The sequence below is a fragment of the Rhinolophus sinicus genome, chromosome 10 (genome assembly GCF_057876585.1).
Source record: "Rhinolophus sinicus isolate RSI-liver-muscle chromosome 10, RSI-T2T, whole genome shotgun sequence".
Classification (NCBI taxonomy): domain Eukaryota; kingdom Metazoa; phylum Chordata; class Mammalia; order Chiroptera; family Rhinolophidae; genus Rhinolophus; species Rhinolophus sinicus.
Window position 1 is genome coordinate 6,792,837 of NC_142510.1, and position 15,966 is coordinate 6,808,802.

Here is a 15,966-nt window from a genome sequence, read left to right on the forward strand (position 1 = left end):
CTCCACCCTCATAGCTAAACAATCACTGGGTTCTGTTGGTTGCGTCTCCTATATATTTCTTGAAACTATCCCCTTTTCAATATCTCCTCCATTCCACCCTAGACTCAATCACCACCATTTCCCACCTGGGTGACTATGCCAATCCACTCGAGAACAGGCTTCTAGCCATCTCCTTGTATAATAAAATGTAAATCTGGTCAAGTCCCTCCCTCTGCTTCAAGCCTTCCAGTGGCTTCCCAGGGCTCTTAGAATAAAATCAAAATCTTTACCTTAGCCCCCAAAAGAGCATGGACTGGTCCAGCCCCGCCCTCTGTCCTCACCATCGACAATGTTTTTCACCTTGATTTTGGAAATATGGAACACGCTGGCCTGGCCATCAGGCAACCTGGCTTCTGGCTCCTGAACTATCACAGGCTCACTGTTGAGCCCTGAATGCATAGCATCCCTCCTCTGGGTCTCCTTAAAATGGACAAATGGCTCACTAGTGACCCTTCCAGACCTGTCAAAAGCTGGGCTTTTCCTACAGCCCCTTTGAGGCAGGCTTAAGGAAGACCCACAGGTCTCTTCTCAGACGTCTTCCAAACATGATAAAGCAGAGACCCTGTGAAACACCTCCAGCCTGACCTCCCCTCCTGCTTTCTGTCCTGCTGGGTCCGACACGTTGTTCTCCCAGGACCCCTCTGTAAGAGGAGTCATAAAGAATGCATGGCTAGCACATGGCTCATCCAACACTCAGGGTGAGTCCTGCCACACAGAATCGGAGGGATGCTGTAACTTCTGATTATTGTTTGTTGTTATGTGAGTGATGTCTGCAAGTTGCTTTTATGCCCTTCACCTCATAATGGAGAGAATTTTTCTTGCCTGTTCGATCAAGAAGGCTGGACTTTTGTACACGGCCCTGACAACTCATTCTTAGAAAATACACCCGCATTTGAAAAGTTGAGAATTCCATTAAGCTTAGGGAGTAGAACAAAGGCTCTGAGGGCAGAGCGATCCAAGTCTAAATCTGGATTTGGGCATTTTCTAACTTATGTAACCTGGAGCAAAATGGGTCATGTTCTTCCCATGTTTGAAACCCTCCCACGGTTCCCCAGGCACTTCGGGCTGAAGTTCCGAGTCATCCCCACGGTGCTGAAGACCTTGCGGGATCTGCCTTGCACCCACCAGACCCCTCCCATCTCTCTCTGCTTCAACCACACTGGCCTTCGTGCTCCTGAAATCTTTCCCACTTGGAAGGTTTTGCACCTGCTGCTCCGTCCAACTTGAATGGGCCGTCCTTGACAACACCAACCCGTGCTTCCGTTTTCAGTTCGCTGTCACTCTCTTAGGGACGCTTGCTTTGACGGCCTCCCACCCCCAAGGCTCGGTCTAGTCTCTCTCAGATGCACTCATAGCGACCTCTAATTCTATCTCGGTAGCACATACCACTATTGTCACTGAGTGCACAGCCAAGAACACATTTTGCAGCCGACCTTCCTACTAGAGTGTCAGTTCTATAAGGACAAGAACCAAGTGACTGTCCGCAGTGCATCGCCAGCTCCCAGCACAGTACCTGGCATATTGACTTGTACCAACAGGATGAATAAGTGAGTCAGAGACTTAGCCTCTTGAAGCCTCTGCTTGTGCACAATGAGGATAATATGACGAACTCCCGGGGTGATGGTCGGGAGAAGCAGCGACATTCTGCAGCCTTATCATCACGCCCGGCACATATTCAGGGAAGTAATAATAGGTCACAGTTTAGAGATAAGGGAGCGTGGTGTTCCCAAATCGGGCTCTTCCAATCAGTAGCTGTGTGACAATGACACACCCCTTTGATCACCCAGAGCTCTGGTGAGGATTAAATGAGACGGTGTATGTAAAGCTCCTGGCACTTTATAAAGCACAAAGGCTATTGCTCTAAGTCAGGCTTTCCATCACAGTTCTTTATAAAGCACTGATGACCAGGCCCCACCCCGGCCAAGCACATCCATTCATCTGGGGGAGGGCCCTGGGGATTTTTTCCATTTTTATGATGAGAACTTTCAAGCACACGTAATAGTTGAACGCGTTTTACTGGGCACATTTATATACCCACAACCTAACTTCTACATTTAACATTTCACTCTTCTTACTTTCTCATGTAGTTATCTGTCCATCCATCCCTTTATCTACCCATCAATCCACACTGATTTTTTAGGCAGCTCAGATCTAAATTACAGACATCAGCATAATTCCCCCCAAATACTTCAACATCCATGTCACGTCATTACCTGAAGCTCAATACCTATTAATATTTACGTTTTTTTTTCTTTTGAGATAAAATGTATGGAGCATGCAACCCACAGATCTGAAGTGTACCATTTTATGAGCTTAGCATGGCATACGCCCATGTAACCCCAATCTCTACCAAGCTATAGAACGTGATCATCCCTCCAGAAAGTTCCTGCAGACTACGTTGCAGTCAATCCACCCCTCCACTCTGCAGAACCAACTACTGTTCTGATTTGTTCTTCCTGCCATCCATTCGTTTGGGGCATTGCAATTGTAAATGCTCCCGAGAAGATTCTTTGAGAAGTCACGATTCAGAACCAAAGGCTTAGGTAAATGCATCCACCCTAGGGCTCTCTGGAGAGGGGAGGACAGCCAGGAAGGAGCAGAAAGTCTTCCTGACCCTTAGTCAGGGGGCCGGTGGCACTGGCCAGCTGGATGAGGAGAAACACAGCAAACACAAAGGACTCCGTGTGCTGTGCTTGCATTTGTCCAATGTTCAGACGCATGCAAAGCTGCAAAGCTCCTCTATGGGGGAAGAATAGGAACAGTGCTTCCCTCCAGGGGATGGGTAGGCTGACTGAGAAGGAATACGGGCAACTTGGGGGTGATGGAAAGGTTCTGCATCTTGACAGGGGAGCTGCTTACATGGGTATACGCATCTGTCAAAACTCCTTGAATTGTTCACTTACGCTCTGTGCAGCTGACTGGATGCAAATGAAAACAAATTCTGGGCTAAGGACTTGGCAGTTGGGGGGCTGCAGAAGCCAACGGCATGCATGTGGAGCGGTTTTATCCCCAGAGCACTCAGCACTGGATGCCTTATACACCGCTAATTTTAGCCGTCATAGTTTCCCAATTTTCTTAGCCATAAAACTTTTTTTTTCCAAAATAAAAATATTATTCATCATTCCAAAATAACCAACCAAAAGGAAGCATTTCTGTTTGGAGTGGAGAAAAGAAATTGACAGTCCCTCAAAGGCCCCACCCTCAGGGCCTCCCCTTCCACCCTACAAGGTTCCCTAGGACATATCCAAAGACCCTTAGGACCCTTAGGTTTTCAACCCATGATCCAAGGAAGCCAGCGGGGCTTCTGAGTTCAGTTGCACAGTCGAGCACTGCACAACTGAAGACTATTATATGAGTGGTATCCCTTGGAAGTGTGCAATGCAGTGGCCCTCGGGCCATAGTGGTAACAAAAGCAAGTCAAGTAGGCCCAGAAAAGATGATAAATGGTAAGTAGCACTTAGCCAGAGCATGAAGCTCAGGCAGGTGTGGGGGGGAGGGGTGGCGCTGTGGCAAACTGGTGAACAGCCCTATTAAAAGAGGACAGCTATAACTCACCCCCAACTGATTGTTGCTATGTGGGAAAATGGACTCGGCCCTGCCAGATTTGAATTTTTTTTCAGGAGAGCCAAAAATCTGGATTTTATATAAAGTCTCCCAGTTTTTAAATGCTGGGAATTAAATTAATTTTAAAAACATGGTATAGCCCACATTAGACATCTCTGCAAGACAAACCCTCCCTTTTAGGTCACCAGTTTGCAACTTTTGGTTTCAGGCTTTAATCAAAAAGCATCTGAGTTCCGGGCAACACATACAAAGAGGTACGTATGTATCAGCCCTTTGTGCCCTGGATACATCCAACAATTTGAGCTGTCTGGACATTTCACTTACACTCGCCTGCCATCTCTAAGGAATTCTGCCATCGGCATTACCAGAGACACGGGCACAAGCTACAACACAGGAAGCACAGAGAGAGCTGTGGGTACTGCCCACGGCACACCTGTCCCCCCCTTAGCCAGGGATGCACCCGAGTGACCACCAAGGTAAAGGCGCAAATTATGAGACTATGGTGTGCAGGTCCCTACCTCAAGTAGCTCAGCCTAGACACCACTTAAATGAATAAACAAGATAAAACGGCTTAATTAAAATGCTTGTTAGCACCCTTCCATAGCTCAGCTGGTACAGAGGACTGTAGAGAGAGCTAAAACGCTATCAGACCTTACATTATAAACAAATACATAGAAATGAATGCAACCGTCTCATTTCCCTTCAAGTCCTTCTTCCATGTGATTACTTTAAGAAATCCTCTGCGGCTCAGGAACTCTCATGGTGGGAAGGTGGAAGCCAAGTGAAGGAGCAATAAAGAGCCGCATAAATTCAGAAACCAAGCACATCGTTGCTGTTGGGCTGAAAGCCAAATGGACATTCAAAAGACACTCTCATTTGGATTTGAGACAGCTCTCTCTCCTCAGGCCAGTGTTTCTCAAATGGGGCCCACAGACCCCCTACTATAGAATCACCTGGGAGAATATTCTTAAAAATGCAAACCCCTAGGTCCTAACCAATGCCTCCTGAGTTGCAATCTCCATGGGTATTGCCACGGCTGCTTTCTCAGCAAGCATCCTCGGACATTCAGACACACTAAGTCCAAAAAACACTAGCCAAACGGTGTTCCACACTCCCGGGGCTTTGATACTGCTTACATGCCACTCGGAACAACAAAAAAGTGTATCTTTATCCCAGAAATCGCTCATGAGTCCGAGATATGATATCTCTACTTGGGTACCTCACAGGTATCTCAGATTAACAAGAACAAAACTGAACTCTTCATCTTCTGCCTCTTAGCGAATGGCACCTCCATCCATCCAGCTGCCTCTGCCAGAAATGGGGGCATCAGCCTTGACACCTCTCTTTTCCTCACCCATGGGCTTCTTTCTATTCACCTTGCAGATCGTAACACACTCTTGCTCGGGATGGCAAGGGATTGCCCAGTCTAAATGGACTCCTCATACTAGTTTCTTAAAGAACCGGTTTATTATAGATTGAAATGATAGGTGGGCAATTATCAGCTTGATGTCTGCCTCTCTGCTACAGGGTAAATGTCATGCGGGCAGTGGTTGCATCTCTTCTGCCCACCACCACGTCATCAGCATGGGACACAGTGCCCATCGTAGGTGCTTGATAACTGGTTGTCTTTCACAGAGCACCTGGGCACTTTCTATGTTGTTCTGTTGCATCTTCATGCCTGATTTCGGTACGTTAAGCCGAGGAAATGGAAGCTCAGAAAGGTAAAAAGTCACATCGCTGGAAAAAAATCAGAGCCCACATACAAACCAGTTGTGTCTATTTCCAGAGTCCACACAATCAATGATTGTGCGATGTTGCTTTCTCAAGAGGAAACCCAAAAGTATTCTCAGGATCTAAGACAACCTGCCAGGTCCCTGTTCTTTGCAACCTCACGCAGCCTCAAAGACAAGGAGAAGGTCAACTCTTTTCCCTGCAGAAAACACATCTGAGGGTAGGCAGAGTGGGGGCCTCATGAAAGGACTGAGGCTTTACCATTCTCCTCTCCACCCAACCCACACCATGAAACATGCAATCTCTTTTAGAAAAGGAACTACAAATACACACAAGACAAGTTCCTTAAGAATCCAAGATGGAAATGAGGGTTATGTCACAGGCAGTGCCTGCGTAAAGGCCAAACAGGTGGTACAGGCAATGTTACACTAGAAGACGTAATCATTCTGGGCCTCAGTTTGCTCAGTTGTGAAATGGGATAATAATGCTAGAACCTACCTCAGAGAGGCGTGGGAAGGAAGCAATGAGATAAAGCATGTGAAGTGCTCCATTACTGCCTAGTACATGGTGAGCAGTGATTAAATGCTGGCTCTCTCTGGAAGGCACACCTTTTCAAAATGCAAGGCACCACGTGTCATTTTCCAAAGCAAAAATGACAGAGTGACACCTGTAGAGACTACAGTTACAACAGTGAAGAAGAAAATTCCATGATAAAATTGCTGGAAAAAAGTTTTTATTGTGGCTCAAAGAGCCCTGGCCTCTGAGACAGAAACTCTGGAATCTAGCCCTGGTTTTCTTCCCATGTGACCTTGGGCAATTTTTTCCCCTAAAAACTCAAAGAATTCTAAAGCCAAGAATGCTATTTAGTAGCACTGTTCCTCAAACTTTTTATTCTCTTACCACCTTCCGTTTTTACTGTGAAGAGTCTACAGACCACCCATGATATTACTGATTTAATATTTTTATTTATATCCATGTTCTCAACAAATATCTGTTGAGCACTGACAACACCCACACACACGTCTAGGCACCGAGCACTGTTGTTCTAGGTGACCTTTTTCTTTTCTTTTTTAACTTAATGTCTACTTTACCTCCATCCTAATCAATAACATCCATGAACTCATGGGATTGATAAAATAGATTTTTGTCTCGAATGTACATTAAAATAAATGCAGGACTATTAAGGGGAAATGGGTCCAGGAGCATTTGAGATCTTGCTCCTCAGTATATGTCATCGGTTTGGCTCAAATAAACTTACAAAAATTCAGAACAATAAAAAGAGGAAACGGGTCCATTAGTGTCTACCTATAATCTCAGATGCTGCCACTATAATCTCAGTGATGTCAGGTCGTTGTTTTTGGACACACAGGTTTGGATCATATGTCAGACCCCTTGTACATCTCAAAACTGTACGGTTCTGAATTTCCCTGAAGAAAAGATTGACACAACTCATCTTAATTCCAACCCACTCTGCTAGAGCAATGAACAGAGTGACGTTAATTGAGTAATTATTCAGCAATTACAACTTTTTTCCTGAGCCAGAGACTAGGGCTCTTGTCAGTTTGAGAATAGTCTTGAACTTCCAGGTCCTCCGTTTTCAATTCACACTCCCAACTTCAGGCATTTTCATCTCCTCTTCAGTTGAAAAGGACGTTCGTTTACACCCAGGTGGAGATGTTTTCATCTTCAAAGGATATTATCAACTTTCAATGACTTCTCTGTATCTGACAGGGGAAAGACTCAAAAAGCCCACAATCATCCTTCTAGACAGCTCTTACCAAACAAGATTTCATAAGTTATGCATAATGAGTCAAAAATGTACGTTCTGAGTTGCCTTTGAAATTAAAAAAAAAAAAAAAGAAAAACAGAAAAAAGTGTGAAAAGGAAAACTTCCCCACCAATCCATTAAAAATCCCTAAAGCTTCAGTAGAAAAATGGGCTGAGGACATAAACTGATAATTCACAGGAGAAGAAACACAAACAACCAATAAGTATAAGAAAAGGTACTCACTCCTTCATAAGTGAAGAAAATGCAAATTAAAACAACATGAGAGCGCTTTTTTTGGTGTCAAATTAACAAAGGGTTATAGCATAATAATTTTCCTTGCTAGTTAGAGTGGGGTGCAATAGAAACTGGTGTTGGAAGAATAATATTTCTACATTTCTGGACAGTAATTGGATATCGTGTTTCAACATCCTTCAAAGAGGTTATAATCTGGACTCAGCAATTCCCCTTCTAGGAATCAACCAAAAGAAAACCATAGATTTGTCTGTCAAATATGTCTGGTTTACTGGACAGGATGTCCATCATTATGGTACATCTAAGATCAGGGTTTCTCAACCACAGCACGACTGACATTTGCAACCCAACAATGAATTCTCTGTTGGAGAGGCTGTCGTGTGCATTGCAAGCTGTTTAGCACAGCCCTGGGCTCCACTCTCTAGAGGTTGGGAGCACACCCAACTGCCCCAGTTATGGCAATCAAAATAGTCTCCCGACACGGCCAAATGTCCCCTGGGGGGCATATCCCCACCGAGAACCATTGAGCTAAGAATAAAAACTTTAAAACCACTTAAATGTCCAAGTGTAATAAAATGGTCAAGTAACGTATGGTCTGTTCGTATGGCAAAATATTATGTAATCATTTAAAATGTTGCTTGCAATGGGTATCTAATGACATGGAAACCTAATCATAACAAAATAGTAAGTGAAGAAAAGCAAAGAATTATTTAATTAGCCACTTATTCTTAGAAAAACACAATGAATGGAAATAAAGCAAGTGCCGCCGAGATTGTCCTTAAGTCGTAGAATAAAAAGCCGTTTTTGTTTCCTCTTTCAAAACAACTATTGGTTCTAGAAACTCAGAGAGTGGATTTCTAGTCTGAAAAAACCTGGCTTTAAATCCTAGCACTGCTATTCTGTAGCTCCAACTTACTCTTACCAGTTCTTAACTTTTACTAACTCGTCATCTATAAAAAGGGGACCGTGTGCCAATTGCAAAGAGCGGTAAAAAGTAAATGACATAATTAGTGCAAGTCAAGTACTTAGCACTGTGCCTGGTAGGTTGTAAGTATTCGGTTAAAGATTACTGGTCATGAATAGGTACTCCCTTTTTAATTAAAATGTTTTCCTTCAAAAGAAACCAAATACACAACCCCGAGTCAGAAGGAGCTTGTCTCATTTCTCTGGGCAGAGCCACTGCCTAAGAATGAGTGATCGCTGATGGTTGGGGACCTGGCATCGGGCAGAACACGGTTAGTGACAAAATGAAGACAGGGATGAAAAATCCAGCTGGCAGAAGGGGACGACCTGTGGAAAAATGTTATTTGAATTAGACAGGACGGTGCGAGAGCTTCAAGTCAAGAGTACTTTGAAGTGTCAACAGCCATGAAGAGTTTAACTGTCTAACAATTTAAACTACCAATGAAGGGCCTTACAAAGAGACATTGGGAATTGGATCTGGAAATGTTACTGTGTGTGCTCTGGTCCATTTGGACTGCAGCCTGGATAGTCAAGAGTCCCGGGTCACTGGAGGAGAATCTCAGAGGACACTAGGTACGGCCATGGTGACATACAGAAAGAACATGGACACTTGGTTCCAGATCTTGCTGCCTTTTTCTGCCAGTTCCCTTTCCTTTTTGGGTCTCTGACTATTGCTGTATTTAGACAAGTAGAATAGCTTAGTGTGTAAGAACAGGGAAACTGGAGACCAACCACCTAGAGGAGAATCCTGGGTCTACCACGTATAAGCTATTGTCCCTCCGGCCAAGTTACTTACTTCATGGACCTACGCCTGCACGTCTACATCTACACGAGACGGACGACAGTGCCCAGGCTGAGTCACACGCCGAGCAGGGTGCCAGGGGCCACCAACAAGCACTCGACAAAACGGCAGCTCTAATTACTTTTTCAAAAGTTACTCCAAATATAGAACTCGAACGTCCCTCAAAGTGGAATTTGCCTTTTTGAAATTCTGACTACAGGGGAGGTCAGAGAGCAGATGCACAAAGGATGAAAGGCAACCAGCCTTCGGCCCCGCCAAGACCTCTCCGGTGTCCCAGGGTGATCGCAATGCTTCTTTCTGACCACAGTTCTCTCAGCCCTTCAGCACCGATATGCCCGTCCTGGGTAGGTCCTAAGGATACTGAAATGGCCCAGAATCCCGTGGAGAGGCCAGATGTGGGAGACACAAATACACTTCGTTTGACTGCGATACCATCTAGTGAGAAGGGGGAAGCAGCCATGGTTAGGAAGGTCATGGTTAGCGCTCGGGCCTTCGAGCCACACACCCTGGTTTTATCTGCAGATCCGTCCAGCCAGGTGAACCTGAGCAGGTTACATCGCCTCTCTAAGCCTCCACATTTTCATCTGTAAAATGGGGGTAATAACAGTAGTGCTTCTCCCTCACAGAGTTGTTGGCAGGGCGAAATAAGGGGAACTGTAACTGGTACACACAGAGTGTTTAATAAATGTTAGCTGTTACTGCTGTTAAAATCTAGGTGGCTAGAAGTATGGATCCTGGAAAGCAAGTCTGATTCTCTGACCTGCAGATGGGTGAGACTTTCCGGTGGGAAGCTACACCCTCCAGTATTCAGTCTGGGCAGAACTCAGGGCTCATCTCACCACACCTGAATTCTCCCTCAGCATCACCACCCAGATCTAGAGGAAACTTTCTCCAGAATCAAGATAAACACCTGCCTTGTTTTACAAAAACAAAAAACAAACAAACAACAAAAAAAAACCCACTCTTGGCTATAAAGAGTAATTCATCCATTTTCTATAATAAATGGAAAGGAACACTTCTAAAAATAATACCCCACTCTCCTTATCAAGAAAGAAAGGAAGGAAGGAAGGAAAGAGGGAGGGCAGAAGGAAAAGGAAAAGGAAAAGGAAAAGGAAAAGGAAAAGGGAAGGAAGGAAGGAAGGAAGGAAGGAAGGAAGGAAGGAAGGAAGGAAGGAAGAGAGGGAAGGGAGAGCGGAGGGAGGGAGGCAGGCCGCTCACTGAACAGGTGCAGCAAAGGATGGTGAAGTCACTGTCTGAGGACGAACACTGAGGATGAGTCTGGAGCCCTGAGCACACTCTTCCCCAGCCTCACCTGACAGAGCAGACCGGTGACAGGTGTCTCCCCTGTGACTATTCTGCCTGAACACCTGCTTGCCTAGAAGCCCCCTCAGGTCATTCCGGGTGATCCCCCAGCTGCAAAGACTCACGGTCTTGAGCGGATTCCCAACAGAAGCCAATTCTTCCTTTTCCCTGGCATGAGTCTGGACGTTGGTGCAGACAAAAGTGCTTGAAGCTTTTGTTGAACAAGGGAAGCACTGTGATGTCCGGGAGACATGCCACCACAACATGATAAATTTGGGGCAGCCTGACTGCCATTCTCAATTCTTGGTACACACACACACACACACATACACACTCACACACACTTCTGAGTAACCCCATGTGTGCCTACTTGACAGGGTGACAGACAAAATAACAACCCTGACAGTGCATCTATTGCCCAATCAGAATGGACACTGGCCATAGCTATGAAGAAGGTTCTGGAAGTCCCCTGCTGATACCCTTTCAAAAACCCTTGGGAAGGTTTAGGGGATCCAAGAGAAGGGTCAGGGTGGCAGGCGGACACGGGACACCACAGCTGTTCCCCAGTTGGCCTGGAAGTATGTCAATATTTTAATACCCAGGATGTACACTCTGTGCACACCAGCTGTCGTCGCCTGAGTCCCCAGAAGTAGACTGAGGTGAGAATTTGTATGTGGGTGATTTATTAAGAAACTGTTCTCAGGGAAAACAAAAACAAGCAATCAAATAAACAAAGCAGTAAAGACGCAATTGTATCAGAACAGAGGACGGAAGGAAGCCTCGCCAGAAGGAGGGCTTTCATCAAAGACCCGCAGATGGCAACCTCAACCTGATCCCACAGGGGGGTCGGGAGGATAAATCTTGGTCCCCCTTGGCCTGATCTGAGGCAAGAGTGCCGGCCTTTCATATGCGTGCGCCCGGAAGGCATTAGTTAAGGGCTGTCCTGGGAACAGGATACGAAGCAAAACAAAGCAGCTGCAGTGGCAGCACGGGAAGTCCTCCCAGCAAAAGCTACTGGTGCTGCCCGCTGGAAGCAAAAGCATGGAGAAGTGCAAAGTTGGAGCCCATGAACATGGTTACAAATCTGTGTATTCAGTGGCGCTCCAGCACTGTCCACAATGGCCCAAGTCCTTCGGTGGGGAAGGAATACGTCCAAAGGCCAAAGTGCATATAGTGACGTGGGGTACCACACAGGTGCTCACATCTCTCTGATTAGGGGTTCATTTCTGGACCAACTTCCTTGCCTCCAGTTTCATCCCCTTCAATTCCAAATACGAGCTAAGAGCTGAAATGTATAGCGTGGGTTGGGGACCATGCAGATGATATGTCCAACCTCACAACTTCTCAAGGTGATCATGTTCTTCCCATTTTACAGATGAGCAAACTGAGGCTGGGAGAGTTTAAGAAACTTGGGAAAGGTTTCGCAACAAAGACGCGGTCACAGAGAAATCCCACTCAATCGCAAGCCTGCCAGACCCCAGAGTTTATGTTCTTTCCAACCCCCATCCCCACCCAATACCACCTCCTTCTGAGGCAAACACGCAATTCAGGTCACATGCAACACATTATGAAGGAAGTGCTCGCAGGGGAGAACTGGAAGTGAGTAGGAGGAGCAGGACAGAGAAGGGGAATAAACAGAGCAAGGGGCCACTTCAGAGGAAGCGCCAGCCTCAGCCTGATCCTATATGGAGCTCTGATGATACACTGGGCTTTAGGGTTAGCTCCAGCTTGAGGTAAGAGAATGCATATGCCTGCATCACCAGGTACTCAGGGTCTACAGACCCTCGGGTAGAGTGGCTCCAGGAGCCCAAAGGAATCCGTCAAAGCAAGTCAGAGCAGCCCTTGAGAAGCACATCCGGCAGAAGCATGCAAGGAACTGGAGGGTATCTGGACAATGCACGACATCAATCATTCTTATCCAAGCCCAGCAGCACTTTCCAGAACCCTTGGCTTCAAACCCCAAGAATCAATTTCCCTCCTGTCTGGGGAAAAGAAAAAAAAAAGTCTTCTTTCCTGATATTCTAAAGATCATCTCAAAAACCATTTTCAAAAGCTGATTACTTGAGCAGGGCTCTAATCTGAGGAAAGTATCCCATTTCCTACATCAACAGAAAGAGGGAGACGTAATCGAGTAGCTTGTCCCTGAGTCCTCAGCTTTACTTACACAGATAACAGTAAATAAGAGAGAATTTGACTGTTCACAGAACTTTGGCAAATTGAGCTCATATTTGGGGGCAAAATAAAAGGCCACTGAGATTTCATATGACCTCCTTCAACAAAGAAGATGATTGAATACATTACAGGGCTTCAGTTTTTACCATGGCAGATACTGAATGTGCCTTTCATTGCTTTCCGCTGTACCTTTGGTCATTTCCTTGATGCTTGAGGCTCTGATATTGAGGAAGCTTAAAGAGATGGGAATCAGTGAGTTGGCAGTGGGGTGACAAGAGCAAATCGGTGGGAAGGCCAGGGGCCCCAGGCTGAGAAAGCTGGGATTACGTGAATGCCAGGTCCCGTGAGAGGAATCCAGGATGGTCTTGAGCTTCAAAATCAAGGTTACCTACCAAGTATTTAAATAAAAAGACACCAACAGCCGAGTGGAATGGGTGCCAATAGGGGAGTCATGCACAGAAGCCACGGCCACGAACCGACAGGCACTCATAATGCTAATCGTGTACCATTTGGTTTTAAGAAACAAAAACCCACTGAAACTAGGTTGAGCTAAAGGGGACTTTAATGGAAAGAATCAAGGGCAGAGGATAGAACTCAAAAGAGTGAATAACTGGAAAGTTAAAAAACTGGAAACACTCTCTCAACACCCCATACAAGATAAAATAAAATAATAATAATAATAATGTTTACTGAGTTCCTGCTATGTGTCCGGCGCTGTACTGAATGCTTTACTTGCATTATCTCACAGTTAATCCACACAGAACCTCTCAGCGGTACAAACATCCCCATTTATCAGATGGAGAAACTGAGACGCCAGGAGTTTAAGGAAAATTTCTCAAGCTTGAAAGCAACAAAATTAGAATTCACACCCTGTCTTCCAAATGTCTGCCCTCTGCCACCGGCCACACAAGCTCTGCCTCAGCCTCTCTCTCTCTGGGTCTATTATGTTCTAAATGCTTTTCTCGGCAGGCTGGCTCTTTCTGCTTCATCAGGCTTTTGAATGGCAAAATGACCACCTGATTCTGGTTCCAAACAACACTTGGAGGAAAATACCAGGATGAAGGGCGTGAGCCCACCCATATCTATAATTACATTCAATAATACCCGTCACACCCAATGAAAGTGTTGGTATCTTTGGGTTCAAATTCTCCAAGTAAAGAGTCTAATTGGCTTCTCCCTTTAGCTGTGATGATGGCATGGGCAAGATATCACCTTATCAAATCCGGGTAGCCAGCGCATGAAATGGGTATGTGAGTAGGGAAACTGGTAGGTCCCGATACCACCCTCATTATTCGTGCAATGCTTCTTGCGTGAGCATCTGAATCTTCCCAGGTACTTCACAGGTACCAGAGCTTCCAAAGGAAAGAAACGATTGTATCTGCCTTGGAAGGCTCACAGTGTCTGGAGTAGACACCTAAGTGAACCACTGCCATCCAGCACGGTAAGTGCTGGTTGTTGAGAGAAACAAGGAATGCCGGCATCTGGCAGAAAAAGAGCACCTGACCTGGCCCAGGAAATCAGGGAAGAGGTCCCAAAGATGACAGCACATGAACCCAGTCTAAATGGATAATCGGGCATGACCTACTGTACGGAAATACAGCGTACACCTGAAAAGCATGCCTTGCTGGGGAGCTGTGCTCAGTACTGGGTACAATGGAAAAGCACCAGCAAATGAGGTGGAAAAGGTAGGCAAGGGTTAATCCATGAGTGACTATCTGTGCTAGGAAAAGAAATGCAATCATTTTCTCAAGAGGCGATACGATCTGGTGCAGGGCGGTCCAATAGAACTTGCCATGACAGTGGACGTATTCTAACTCTGCACTGACCACGCTGGCAGCCACTAATTGTGCACTTGGCATATGGCTAGGGCAACTGAGCGACTGAATGTTTAACTTGACTTCATTTTCATGAATTTAAATGGAAATGGCCACATGTGGCTACTGGCTGCCATAGCGGACTGCCAAATCTAGCAGTGAAGCTGTGGACTCTAGACGTAGACCTGTGCTGTGTCCAACTCAAACCAGCTGTGTGACTCTGAGGAAATTTCTCAACCTCTCTGTACCTCAGTGTTTCCATTCATAAAATGGGGATAATAAAACGTGTCCTGGGCGTGTGAAGAGGATCACGCGAGTGGATACATGTAAAGCCGTTGGAACAGTGCCTGACATAGCAATCACTCAGCAAGCACGTGTGTTGCTCAGAAGGTGCTGGGAAGTTTTGACAGGGGTTAAGCAGGGGACGGTCCGCTAAAGCGGAGAGTTCCCTTAGAGAAACACTGTGTTAGCTGGGAGGGCTGCCTAACAAATTACCACAGACGAGGTGGCTTAAATGACAGAGATTTATTTTCTCAAAATCCTGGAGGATACACATCCCAGGTCAAGGTATCAGAACATCTGGTTTCTTGAGGCTTCTCTCCTTGGCTTGTCAATAGCCACCTTCTCCCTGCGCCCTCACATGGCCTTCCCTCTATGTTTATGCGCTAATCTCCTCTTCGTATAAAGATACCAGTCATACTGGATTAGAGTCCGCCTAGATGACCTCATTTTAATACAGTTAACCCTTTAACGACCCTGTTTCCAAATATAGTCACACTGTGAGGTACTGGAGTTTAGGACTTAAGCATCTGAATTGGGGCGTGGGGATGGCGACACCCAAGTGATCACATAAAAAAGACACAGCAGACTGAAAATCAAGATCACCAATTCCATTTCTGACCAATATTCCAAGCTGGTTCGACTGCTGGAACCTTCCCTCATAATCCACGCTGGACGAGCCAGGGAGAAAAGCAGAGGACCTGGGAGTTGGTGCTGAAGTTGGGGGGGGGCTGCTTTGGACCGAAGGAGGCAGGAGTCACGGGATTGAGGCAGAAGCTGGCCGGCATGGATGCGGGGGGATAAACTGGAAGGGGGGTGTAGGAGTTTGGCTATGGTGACCCCCCACCATCACCTCGGGGCAAACAGCACCTGCCCCATAGCCCTGCCCCACAGGTCTCTGGTCCATATGCTGTCAGAATAAAATTGGGGCAGGGCAAAGCTGTGTACTTGTGAGGTGTGGAGAAAAGCAGGTGAGGACTCACTGACCTCAGAGAAGTTGCCTCCTCAAAGAGATATGAAGACCTCTCCTCTTGGTACCTCCACTGTGTCTCCTCCTCTTGGGGTCCCTTCCCTTGGGGTTACAAAGTGATGTCTGAAAAGCTGTTCAGAATGGTGAGCAGTGATGGGCGGTGGGCTGCTGGTGTCTAGGGCTCTCCATCCTAGCATCCTTCCACCTCCTACCATCTGAGGTCCCTGGAGTTCACATGGGGGCCTGGCCATTGCCCAGCCACAATGCCCATCAGAGTTGCCCAATGCCTCCAGGGAATGCTGAGCTCACA

The 15,966-nt window shown here is 46.2% G+C and overlaps 1 protein-coding gene across 2 annotated transcripts in view; it reads right to left on the minus strand.

Annotated features, from left to right (window-relative positions):
• The window catches only part of SHISA9 (shisa family member 9), a 222,949-nt gene that overhangs the window by 147,651 nt on the left and 59,332 nt on the right, over nucleotides 1-15,966 (minus strand). The gene's annotated exons all lie outside the window — the stretch shown is intronic.